Consider the following 12,720-nt stretch of genomic DNA (forward strand, 5'->3'; position numbering starts at 1 on the left):
CTAGTGGATGGTAAGAGAGTGAATTGTAATGGCCGCCCCATTATATAGTTGGGGGGGGGGGGGGGGGGCTGCAGGTCATAGGTTAAGCTGGTGCTCTCTGGGTGACAACAGAACATGGGACAATCTCACAGGTCCTGTAGACTAACTATACATTAGGATACTGACTACACATAAGGTATAATACAGAACATTATAGAAACAGGGGAGACCCTAGGTCACTGGACTTAACCTGACAGGGCCTAAGTGTAGTGCAGGACCATGTCCTGTACTGGGACATTACAACAAGATGTACTAGGGCCGGAGTACCCTTTTTAACGCAGCATAAGAGAAATGGGGCAGGGGACTTCCTACAAACTCATACAAATCACAATGAGAACAGGACCTGGCAGGAATGTATGATAGAAATGTATTCCGCCATAATATATGGCCAACATTTCAAGCACAGGATGAATTTATCACTAGTGGTAGAGCTGGACAATGCAATGCCATAGAACAGCATCGATCAGTGTCATCGATTGCTCCAGCCTGCCATGGCTTCCTGGAGCACTGATCAGATGGCGAGGAGGCAGGTAAGGGCCCTATCGCCATCCCCTTTGCTGACCAGGAAACCGCCATTTCACCATCGGCCTGCTTGAGCAGCTGGGATTGAATTTGTTTCAGACACCGCCATCAACTTTGATTGTGGCATCTAAAGAGCTCAAGCCGGATCTCCCCCAGATCAGCTGACAGCCACCAAAACCATCCTGCTAGAACACATGCTCAGATCCTGTGTGAGTCCTAGAACAGGCATACATGTACACCCTGCATCCTTAAAGGGGTTATCCAGGAAAACTTTTTTTATATATCAACTGCCTCCAGAAAGCTAAAAAGATTTGTAAATTACTTCTATTAAATCTTAATTCTTCCAGTAGATATGAGCTGATGAAGTTGAGTTGTTCTTTTCTAAGTGCTCTCTGATACCTGGCTCGGGAACTGTCCAGAGTAGAAGCAAATCCCCATAGTAAACCTCTTCTACTCTGTGCAGTTCCTGAGATAAGCAGAGATGTCAGCAGAGAGCACTGTTGCCAGACAGAAAAGAACAACTCGACTTCAGCAGCTGATGATTACAATACCCCTTTAAAGTTTTAACCCTAACCCACCCACTAATGCAAGGGTGGAGGGGTTTTTGTCTGAAGTTCCATGCAGGTCAGTGGGATTTTCAGTACATTTCTGTTTCTCTCAGCTGCAGAGATTGCCCATCCTGCCTACTGTCCAGCAGGGGGAGGTAGAATAGTTAGGGCCCCTTCACATATATCCAGCATCCTGTGGCATTTCCCTCAGCGCTGTAGATCAAAAAATCAGACGAAACTGATCGTATCCCATTCATTTGGAAAGCACAGCATGAATGCTGGACAGGGATACACTCTTGTCCTCAGTAGGGTTGCCACCTGGCACAGCCAGTATTTTGGCCACCCTGCCGGTATTTTATATTAAAAATACGAGCAATGCAATGGCCGGTATTTATCCAACCAATCCTCCAACTTTTGGATTGTTGCACCATATACTATACCAGTGTTTCCCAACCAGGGGTGCCTCCCAGCTCTCTGACAGCTGTCCGGGCATGCTGGGCAGGTCCAGACTTGGTGTGAAAACCAGCCCCGGAAAAAAATTACATACCAGCCCCATAGTGTTGCATCATTATACCAGCACATCGTCATTTTCTTGTTCATAAAAGGTAAAATATTCCCCCACATTAGGGGCAGTACAGTTCCCCCACAGACATACAGCCTTCAGCCATATACAGTGTATGGCTGGAGGATATATGAGCGTTTGTTGCCCCACTTCAGTATTCCGACCACCGCTCCGGGGTCACGATCTACTGCTATGGCCTATGGGTAGATCGTAACCCCGGTGCGGAGGTATGAACACTGAAGATGACGTGCCGCTGGTCACTTACCTTGCGCGTGCGTCGTCCTCACAGCTCCGCTCTGCTTGGCTCTGTTACTATGGGCGCACGCACGGGACGTCAGTGACATCCCTGCGTGCGCTTCCTCCCGGCGGCCCCTGCGTTTTTAAAGTTAACGTGGGACCGGCGGAGAGGTAACCGGGGCATCCTTATGTCCCGAAAAGATTTTTCGGGACACAGGGATGTCCCTAATGTGACGCAGCCACATCTCAAAGCGGCCCCAGGTCCGGCGGCCCACCGGGAAGTTGTAGTTTTTGTTTGGGGCAGCTTTTTACCCACAGGCTGTATCAGGGCATGCTGGGAGTTGGAGTTAGTAACTAGAGATGAGCGAATTTACAGTAAATTCGATTCATCACAAACTTCTCGGCTCGGCAGTTGATGACTTATCCTGCATAAATTAGTTCAGCTTTCAGGTGGTCCCGTGGGCTGGAAAAGGTGGATACAGTCCTAGGAGACTCTTTTTAGGACTGTATCCAACTTTTCCAGCCCACCGGAGCACCTGAAAGCTGAACTAATTCATGCAGGATAAGCCATCAACTGCCGAGCCGAGAAGTTCGTGACGAATCGAATTTACTGTAAGTTCGCTCATCTCTATTAGTAACTAACTGCAAGTCCTGTATTTGCTTAAAAATAAAAATACACTACAAATCGGGCTGTAAAAAATGAGCCCTCATACAGGCCCATATAAGAAGCAATAAAAAAAGTTATAGGGGTGAGAATAGGACAAAATTTGCATAAAAGTGCATATATAATTATGCAAATTAGCATGGCCTTTTTTTTTTTCAAGAAAGGTGGCAAACCTAGTCATCAATTGCAGTGAGCGACTAAGCCGGACACGTGAACACAGCCTTAGTGCGGAGATACGAGGACGAGCGCCATTGTTGCTTTTCCTCACCAACAAGGTTTAGGTAGAAGATCGGGCAACATTGGGCACTCAGCTCGTATATAATGTGCAGCAAGAAGATGTGAAGAAGAAAGGACACGTAAACTCCATCAAATGAGAGGAAATGTCCTGAAAACATCTTGTGAGAGCCGCCCTGAGAGAGAAATGGTGACAACACAGAATGTCCGGTCTACAGGAATAACTGAGCTCCTCACTTCATACATTACAGATCTGAGCGGAGAGAGGTCACTGTTCACACAACTACACAGCTGAGAGTTTGTTACAGTTGTATCCAGTCTCTACATTGTACACATAGTATCCTATGGGGGTGGTTTAAAAAAAAATAAAATAGGGGGAGATTTATCTATGGGGGAGATTTATCAAAACCCATGCAGAGGAAAAGCTGACTAGTTTCCCCCAACAACCAATCAGATCTCTTCTTTCACTTTTCACAGAACTTTTTAACCCCTTCCCGCTATAGGACGTATGCATACGTCCTAGCACCTGACACATTTGCGCACTGGGATGTCTGCATACAGCCTAGCGATCTTCGGTACTGCCACGGGCAGCGCAGGAGATCAGTGGCGGGACCCGGCTGTCAATCACAGCCAGAGTCCCGCCGCAGCTGTCTGAGCTGCGATCGCGCCAGTCCCGGCAGCATTAACCCCGTAGATGCCGGGATCAATCCATATCACAGCATCTATGGTGTTGACAGGAGAAACGCTCTCCCCCTGTCCACCAATGTTCGCGGCTCGCCGTTGGTTGCTATGGCAGCAGGAGTCAGATCATGACCTCCTGTCTGCCTGCTACGGAAGCCTGTGAGATCCAGCAAGAGGCTGTAGTGTGTGGAGCTGATCGGGTCATACTGTGCTGCAGGACAAATGTATTGCAGCATAGTATAACCTGTAAAACATTAAATAAAAAGTTCTTCAATAAAAGTATGAAGTGTAAAAATTAAAAAAAATGCCCCTTTCCCAATAAAAACCCTGTATTATCACCAAAAAGATCAAAAACACAAATCATATACATAATAGGTACTGCCAGGTCCGTAATGATGTGTACTGTAAAACTATAATGGAAATTATCCCGCACGGTGAACGCCGAAAAAAAAAGCACAAAATTTGCCAATTTCCGTACAAATAGCGGAATAAAAAAGATCAAAAGGTAGCACGTATCGCAAAAATCATACGGATAAAAAGTACAGCTCATCCCGCAAAAAATAAGCCCTCGTTCAATGGCGTCGGACGAAGTTAAGGCTGTTGGAAAATGAATGGCAGAAAAAGAATTTTGCTCAGAAAAGTAAAACGAACATAGAAAGCCATATAAAATGGGTATCGCCATAATTGTACTGACCCACAGAATAAATCTAACATCACTTTTACTGCACAGTGTACAGCATCAAAAACATTTTTTTAAAACGCCAGAAATTTTCCAGTTTTTCACAATATTTTCACAAAAAAGTTTTTCACAAAAAATGCTGCATGTGTCAACAAAAATGCACCAGTTATATAAAGTACAATATGTCACGAAAAAAGGATATCAGAGATACATGTCAAAAAAAAAAAAAAAAGAGTCTGGTCATTAAAGGGGTACTCTGGTGAAAACCTTTTTTCTTTTAAATCAACTGGTGGCAGAAAGTTAAACATATTTGTAAATTACTTCTATTAAAAAATCTTAATCCTTCCTGTATTTATTAGCTGCTGAATACTACAGAGGAAATTCTTTTCTTTTTGGAATGCTCTCTGATGACATCACGAGCACAGTTCTCTCTGCTGACGTTATTATAATAATAACACTTTATTTATTGTTGTCCTTAGTGGGATTTGAACCCAAGTCCCCAGCACTGCAAGGCAGCAGTGGTAACCACTGAGCCACCATGCTGCCCTTAACATACATCTCCTATGCATGGTTGCTAAAATGGACAGAGATGTCAGCAGAGAGCACTGTGCTCGTGATGTCATCAGTGTTCCAAAAAGAAAGGAATTTCCTCTGTAGCATTCAGCAGCTAATAAGTACTGGAAGGATTAAGATTTTTTAATAGAAGTAATTTACAAATATGTTTAACTTTCTGACACCAGTTGATTTAAAAGAAAAAAGCTTTTCACCGGCGTACCCCTTTAAGGTAAAAAATGAGTCCGTCCTTAGGCTTCTTTCACACTACAAAATCCTCCATTTTTAAACATCCGTAGGAAGATCCGTGTGAAAATCAGCAGAAAACGTCAGTAACAAAATTCTATACGTCCGTTAGAAAATCCCATTAAAGTCTATGGGATTTTCTAATATTTATTATTATTTTCTGAATTTGATCGATCTCCCCTATGTATAAAATTCTAGGCTTCTACATTGTGCCCTCTTAGTATACATTAGATAAAAACATAGAATGTGTCTGCAGATAAGAACCATTTGGCTCATCCAGTCTGCCCAATATTCTAAATGCTATCAATGGTCCCTGGCCCCATCTTATATGAAGGATAGACTTATATCTATCCCTATCTTATATGAAGGATAGCCTTATATCTATCCCTATCTTATATGAAGGATAGTCTTATTCCTATCCGCTTTGTGGTAGCCCTTGGGGGGTGTATGGTAGTTGGGGTGTTGTTTCGGTAGATGAGGGGTTAATGTTAACCCTATAGTTCGTGACGCCAGGCTGAGGGCTAGTATGCTGAGGTAATTCTCCGGCCTATCGCCGCCCTTCCCAGTAACGATAGGTGCATGCAGAAAATGACTGAAGGTCCACAAGATACTTGAACTTGGATAACTTTACTTAAATGCTTGCGGTACATCCAATGAACAGTAACAGTCTCAGTAATACAGTCTCTATCTAGTGCAATGACTGACAGTTGTTGCGGACCTTGACTCCTCATAAAAGTCTCTGAATTAGGGAATATTGCGAAGATCCGTCCGGATTTAGGGGATAGATAAGGTCCGGTGATCTTGCGGAGTGTTTAGGGATTGACACACTCACAATTTAGCAGATATCAGCCGTCGCCGCAAGGCTCAGGCCTAAACTCAATGATGACAGCAGCACAGATCCTTCTCCATCAACAGCCCACGAGGAAAGAGAGTGAGCAATGGCCACTGCTCCCTTATATGGGCAGGGCCGTTTTCACTGGTCCAATCAACTGTCACTCACCGTTACAAGGAGTGATGGGAGATAAACATCACAGGAAGCTCCAAAGGTCCTTAATGGAGTAGTCCAGTGGTGACTCAGTGGTGAACAACTTATCCCATATCTTAAGGATAGGGGATAAGTTGCAGGTCGCGGGGGGTCCGACTGCTGGGGCCCCCTGCGATCTCCTGTACGGAGCCCCGACAGCCCGCAGGAAGGGGGCGTATCGACCTCCGCACGAAGCTGCGGCCAACACGCCCCCTCAATACAACTCTATGGCAGAGCCAAAGCGCTGCCTTCGGCAATCTCCGGCTCTGCCATAGAGATGTATTGAGGGGGCGTGTCGGCCGGCGCTTCGTGCGGGGGTCGACACACGCTATCTGGCCGGAGCGGTCAGACCCCCCGCGATCTCAAACTTATCCCCTATCCTTAGGATAGGGGATACGTTTTTCACCACTGGACTACCCCTTTAAGCATAAAACCATAGAGTTCACCCGGTCACGTGACCCGCAGGTCCTGTTACGCTATGCATAGGTAATTAACCATTTATATACACTTGTACAATCCTATATATATATATATATATATATATATATATATATATATACAAATCCTGAAGAATTATTACATAACTAAAACCTAGATGAGAGGTGACTAGGGGCGGGCCGTTAAGAAGAACCCCGACGTCCTACGGACTCTGGCTATGGGGACTTATATACAAAGGTACCGGATAGGATGCGGCATCGGGACACCACAAACCCCCTTACTTAAGATAAGTCGACCTCGACGCCTGTCCCCTAAGACAGAGGGACTAGGACTAGAACAGGATGATCTATAAATTTGCATTTGCTATACATCCTAAATAAACATTGAACACATTTACATTCTCTGATACTCTTACTAGTATCTGGACTAGACAACAGAAATCTATCTAGACATTGGTGCTATCTTGACATAAATGCTATCTAGACATTTTAGGAATGTCTAGAGGAAGCTATCAAACCTTTTAGTTTCTAGCTTCATAGACATTCTATTAAACTTACTGTACACTTTAAAGCTTACTAGACAATTAGGCAGCTATCTGACATGTAGTTGCTAGCTCCTAAGACATTTTATTAGCTCTCTACACATTTTTATGAGGCTAAACTAAACATTAGCACAGCTCTCTATACTTTTAGTTTCAAGCTGACTAGACATTTTTATTATCTCACACATTTTATTCGCCAACATTAAGTTACCTGTTAGTACACGAAAGGTTATACTGGCTAGCCGGAAGCTAGGTCACAGTAAGGTTGGGTGCTAGGGTCTATCGGCTACACGCTTCTTACCCCTAGAGCACTTCACATAACCTACCTAGGTTACTTTAAGAATTACGTGTTTAATTCTATATTCGCAAGAGCACCTACTGGCCAGGCAGAGCATCTCACACACGCAAAGAAGGAGAAGAATAAGTGTACCTAACAGTGGCAGGAATTGGGTATCAATATGCTACAATCCCTAAAGTGTTTTCTTGAGTGAGATATTTACTTTGGTGTATGTACTAGAGAAACTTGAGGTAGTACATTTAAGTGAGTAATCTAGATACTATGTGTGCAAGTACTATTTTGAGGGCAATCCTCCCTATTATTTTTGTTGAGACAGGTGCTAGTGATGGGCGACAGCAATAATACTACCCACGGAGAAGCCGGGGTGTCACCTGTTGAGTTACCTACTAAACACCTTTAGCATTCTATACATTTATATGTACAAGAATTATTTATGTTTTTAGTGTTGAGTGTACACGTGCAGCACGTCGATATTTTCTGTGTACAGCTCTGACTTACTTTTTATGTACATAGACATTAGACAATTTTTTTATGTACAAACCTTACCTATTTTTTTTGATGTATACAGACACGAGGATACCTTCCTGTGTACAAGAACCATATACATATTTACTATACAGACTTACACAATTATGAACACTCCAACATGGTTCAGGCACATTCACCTGATAAGTGCAACATTCAGCATAAGAGTTCTTATGAAGCTGCTGGTATATATATAAAACAGACGTGTAAGGATCAGCAGTCCACGTACACTAGGAGTCCAACTAAAGGGAAATATACAAAGTGGCGTGTAAGGATCAGCAGTCCACCTACACTAAGAGTCCATGGAAGGGAAAGGTAAACACGGCTTTAACCACAACTCAGCCGGGTACAGTCCTTAATGAATCTCCTACAGGCTAGGAGTCTCTTGACTTAATAGTCAGGCACAAGCTTAGTGGTTACGTTGCTGAACTTTGAACTGGAACAAACTTAGCACAGTCCTGCTAGGCACAATTCTTGGACTTGGTTGCTGCAAAATAAAAATGGTTAACACAAGAAACAATCTGACATTACTTTAAAGTCTCTTTAAAAAATGTTCTTCTTCACTCTTTTAGTGCCTCTCTGGGTTCCTCTGTATTTGCCAACATCAGGGGCAGGATTGGATTTGACATAGCTTTGCCACACCACATTGGTGAGGATGGAGTGGTGAAAAGCAGCATTAGCAGGGGTTATAGGCTTACTAGCCGGGATCTAAGTGGGGCAATAGGGCTTGAGTACCTTCTCCAAACTAGGATGGACCCATGACTCTTTTGTTGATACCCTGGAAGCAGGTAAACTCTCCATGTCAGAAGAGGGCCTTGGTACACACGTTGGTACCTGTGCAGGAGGCAAACTCTCATTGCTCCAAGAGGGCCTAGGTACGGTCTTTGCTGTACATAGAAGATGATGAACTTGACTGTTGAAGCTCCTCCTCCTTGGGTACGCTGGTGGAAGCTTTAGGAGCAGACCTTTTCAGCCTCAAATTGAAGGGATTGGACTCCCAATCTGTTGACGGGAAATATTTGAAGGGAAGCTGTGTTGGGGCTGTTGGTCTGGTGACCGCTGCAGCCCATTCTCCACGAAGGCTCTGGACGGGGGTGTACTCCACAATTTCACCCACCTCCAAGGTGTAGAACTTCTTATGGAGATATGGCCTTTGCACTGCTTGCCGGTTTACGAGGATGGTCTGCCCAGTGTGGCAGTCAAGGAGTGTCCCATAACCTCTGACCTTGTCGAACTTGGCCACAGTTGCTCTTCTTCTTTCTAATGGCTCCTCCCCTTCTCGGGGGTGGTCCCATTTGCGCATGTACAATGTCTCCATTTCTTTGGTATTTTCTTGATACCGCACTTTTTCTTCATAAGACAAATGCACGTGCTTGGGGGCATAGAGTTCTTTGTGTCGGGCCTTTAACTTTTCCATCAATTCGGCCAGCTCGGCTTCTTGACGGGCCCTTTCCCTTTCTGCAGTTGGGATTGGTGGGAGTGGCTTCCCAGGTAATGGTTGAAGTACTCTGTGCATGTACTCGATCAGCTCCGGCTCATCTCCGAACACCCATTGCGGCAATTTTGGTGAGCACGGTCGTGCACTTGGCAAGCTTGATCGAGGTATGACTTTAGGGCTGGAGGAGGAAGAATAGGCCGCCTCTGGCGGGGTACTCACAGCAGACTCCTCCGACGGGATCTCGGCCCACGAGCCCCAGGTTCTGTGGTGAGGGGACAATCTCACCGGTGATGCACCTCCAGGTGTCCCTGCGCTCTCCGCTGGAGGTGTCGCTGGCCAATCGTCATCATCATCATGCAGTGGGGGAAGATTGCAGGCCCCCTCTTCGTCTAATGACAACCGCTGCAGACGGTTAGCAAGTTCTTGGAAAAGTCGGGGCTGCGACTGCCACAACTTTCCGCTTTTCCGGCGGCATTTTGCCAACTTAACCACGTGGAACGCTGCTCTCCGCCATGTCTGTACTCTCCGGCTCTCCGAGAAGACTGAAGAGGTCGCTGTTATGTGGCGTCTTTTATAGTGGGCTACTCCAAAATGGCGCCCGGCAGGAAGGACACTATTGGTGCAGCCCCGACTTCCGGTCCCTCCAGAAATGACTCCTGTATCTCTGAGTTCCCTTTCGGCTGCGACACTGCAACTTGGTGGCCACGCCCAGGGGCGGGGTGTGGCGCAGCGCAGGCTTTCTTAGCGCGCTTTTCTGGCAGCAGTTCGGCTCCGCCTGTGCCGACTGGACCAGAGAATCGCAGCAAGAACTCATTGCGCAATTTACACATTTCAATTGTAGATAAATCTTCGCCTCTCCCCTTACTTTTCTCGTGGCCCCCTAGTATGGTGCACCACAAGCACTGCTCCCGTACACAGCAACACGGTTCACAGCACAGGAATAAAGTTTGTTTTCTGGGGGGGGAGTACACTTTCACTAGTGGCGACTGTAGTAGGCACAAAGCCCGAATCCTGTTCGTGCAACGCCAAAAAGGCTTTGTGGTAGCCCTTGGGGGGTGTATGGTAGTTGGGGTGTTGTTTCGGTAGATGAGGGGTTAAGGTTAACCCTATAGTTCGTGACGCCAGGCTGAGGGCTAGTATGCTGAGGTAATTCTCAGTCCTATCGCCGCCCTTCCCAGTAACGATAGGTGCATGCATAAAATGACTGAAGGTCCACAAGGTACTTGAACTTGGATAACTTTACTTAAATGCTTGCGGTACATCCAATGAACAGTAACAGTCTCAGGAATACAGTCTCTATCTAGTGCAATGACTGACAGTTGTTGCGGACCTTGACTTCTCATAAAAGTCTCTGAATTAGGGAATATTGCGAAGATCAGTCCGGATTTAGGGGATAGATAAGGTCCGGTGATCTTGCAGAGTGCTTAGGGATTGACACACTCACAATTTAGCAGATATCAGCCGTCGCCGCAAGGCTCAGGCCTAAACTCACTGATGACAGCAGCGCAGATCCTTCTTCATCAACAGCCCACGAGGAAAGAGAGTGAGCAATGGCCACTGCTCCCTTATATGGGCAGGGACGTTTTTACTGGTCCAATCAACTGTCACTCACCGTTACAAGGAGTGATGGGAGATAAACGTCACAGGAACCTTCAAAGGTCCTTAAGCATAAAACCATAGAGTTCACCTGGTCACGTGACCCGCAGGTCCTGTTACGCTATGCATAGGTAATTAACCATTTATATACACTTGTACAATCCTATATATATACAAATCCTGAAGAATTATTAAATAACTAATACCTAGATGAGAGGTGACTAGGGGCGGGCCGTTAACAAAAACCCCGACGTCCTAGGGACTCTGGCTATGGGGACTTATATACAAAGGTACCGGATAGGATGCGGCACCAGGACACCACGCTATCTTATATGAAGTATAATCTTATAACTATCTCTATCATATATGAAGGATAGCATTATGCCCATCGCTGACTTATATAAATGTGGTGGCCCCGTACAGGAGTTGCACCCCTGTACCCTTGCTGTCCTGTCAGGCAGACTCTTTTGCAGTGTCTCCTGAGTCCCTCTTTAATCCATGTAATGTAAATGGTTAATTGTACCGTGTGTTATCTATTATAATATGTTATGTGCCTTTAAATAATGTTACCAGTGATCACGTGACTATTAGGGTGACCTATAGGACCCCTCCAGAGTCTCCCCCATATAAGCCCTGGTAGGAGCTAGGTAGTCAGTCTAGAGTTCTATGCATGCTGAGGAATAGTCAAGTCCTGAGAGAGTGTCTGGTGTCCTGAGGAGGTCCAAGGCCTGCCACGCAGCCACACTTCCAATGCCCCAAAGGTGAACGTAAAAACCTTGTGTCACGATGCCGGCTGGCAGGTAGTGGATCCTCTGTGCCAGAGAGGGATTGGCGTGGACCGTGCTAGTGGATCGGTTCTAAGTCACTACTGGTTTTCACCAGAGCCCGCCGCAAAGCGGGATGGTCTTGCTGCGGCGGTAGTGACCAGGTCGTATCCACTAGCAACGGCTCAACCTCTCTGACTGCTGAAGATAGGCGCGGTACAAGGGAGTAGACAGAAGCAAGGTCGGACGTAGCAGAAGGTCGGGGCAGGCAGCAAGGATCGTAGTCGGGGGCAACGGCAGGAGGTCTGGAACACAGGCTAGGAACACACAAGGAAACGCTTTCACTGGCACAATGGCAACAAGATCCGGCGAGGGAGTGAAGGGGAAGTGAGGTATAAATAGGGAGTGCACAGGTGAACACACTAATTGGAACCACTGCGCCAATCAGCGGCGCAGTGGCCCTTTAAATCGCAGAGACCCGGCGCGCGCGCGCCCTAGGGAGCGGGGCCGCGCGCGCCGGGACAGGACAGACGGAGAGCGAGTCAGGTACGGGAGCCGGGATGCGCATCGCGAGCGGGCGCTACCCGCATCGCGAATCGCATCCCGGCTGGAGACGGTATCGCAGCGCACCGGGTCAGTGGAGCTGCCCGGAGCGCTGCGGTAGCGAGAGAGAAGCGAGCGCTCCGGGGAGGAGCGGGGACCCGGAGCGCTCGGCGTAACAGTACCCCCCCCCTTGGGTCTCCCCCTCTTCTTAGAGCCTGAGAACCTGAGGAGCAGACTTTTGTCTAGGATGTTGTCCTCAGGTTCCCAGGATCTCTCTTCAGGTCCACAGCCCTCCCAATCCACCAAAAAGAACCTTTTTCCTCTGAACGTCTTGGAGGCCAGTATCTCTTTCACTGAGAAGACGTCAGAAGAACCGGAGACAGGAGTGGGAGAAACTAACTTGGGAGAGAAACGGTTGATGATGAGTGGTTTAAGAAGAGAGACATGAAAGGCATTAGGAATACGGAGAGAAGGAGGAAGAAGAAGTTTGTAAGAGACAGGATTAATTTGGCACAAGACTTTGAAAGGACCAAGATAGCGTGGACCCAGTTTGTAACTGGGGACACGAAAGCGGACATATTTAGCGGAG

The sequence above is a fragment of the Hyla sarda genome, chromosome 3 (genome assembly GCF_029499605.1).
Source record: "Hyla sarda isolate aHylSar1 chromosome 3, aHylSar1.hap1, whole genome shotgun sequence".
Classification (NCBI taxonomy): Eukaryota; Metazoa; Chordata; class Amphibia; order Anura; family Hylidae; genus Hyla; species Hyla sarda.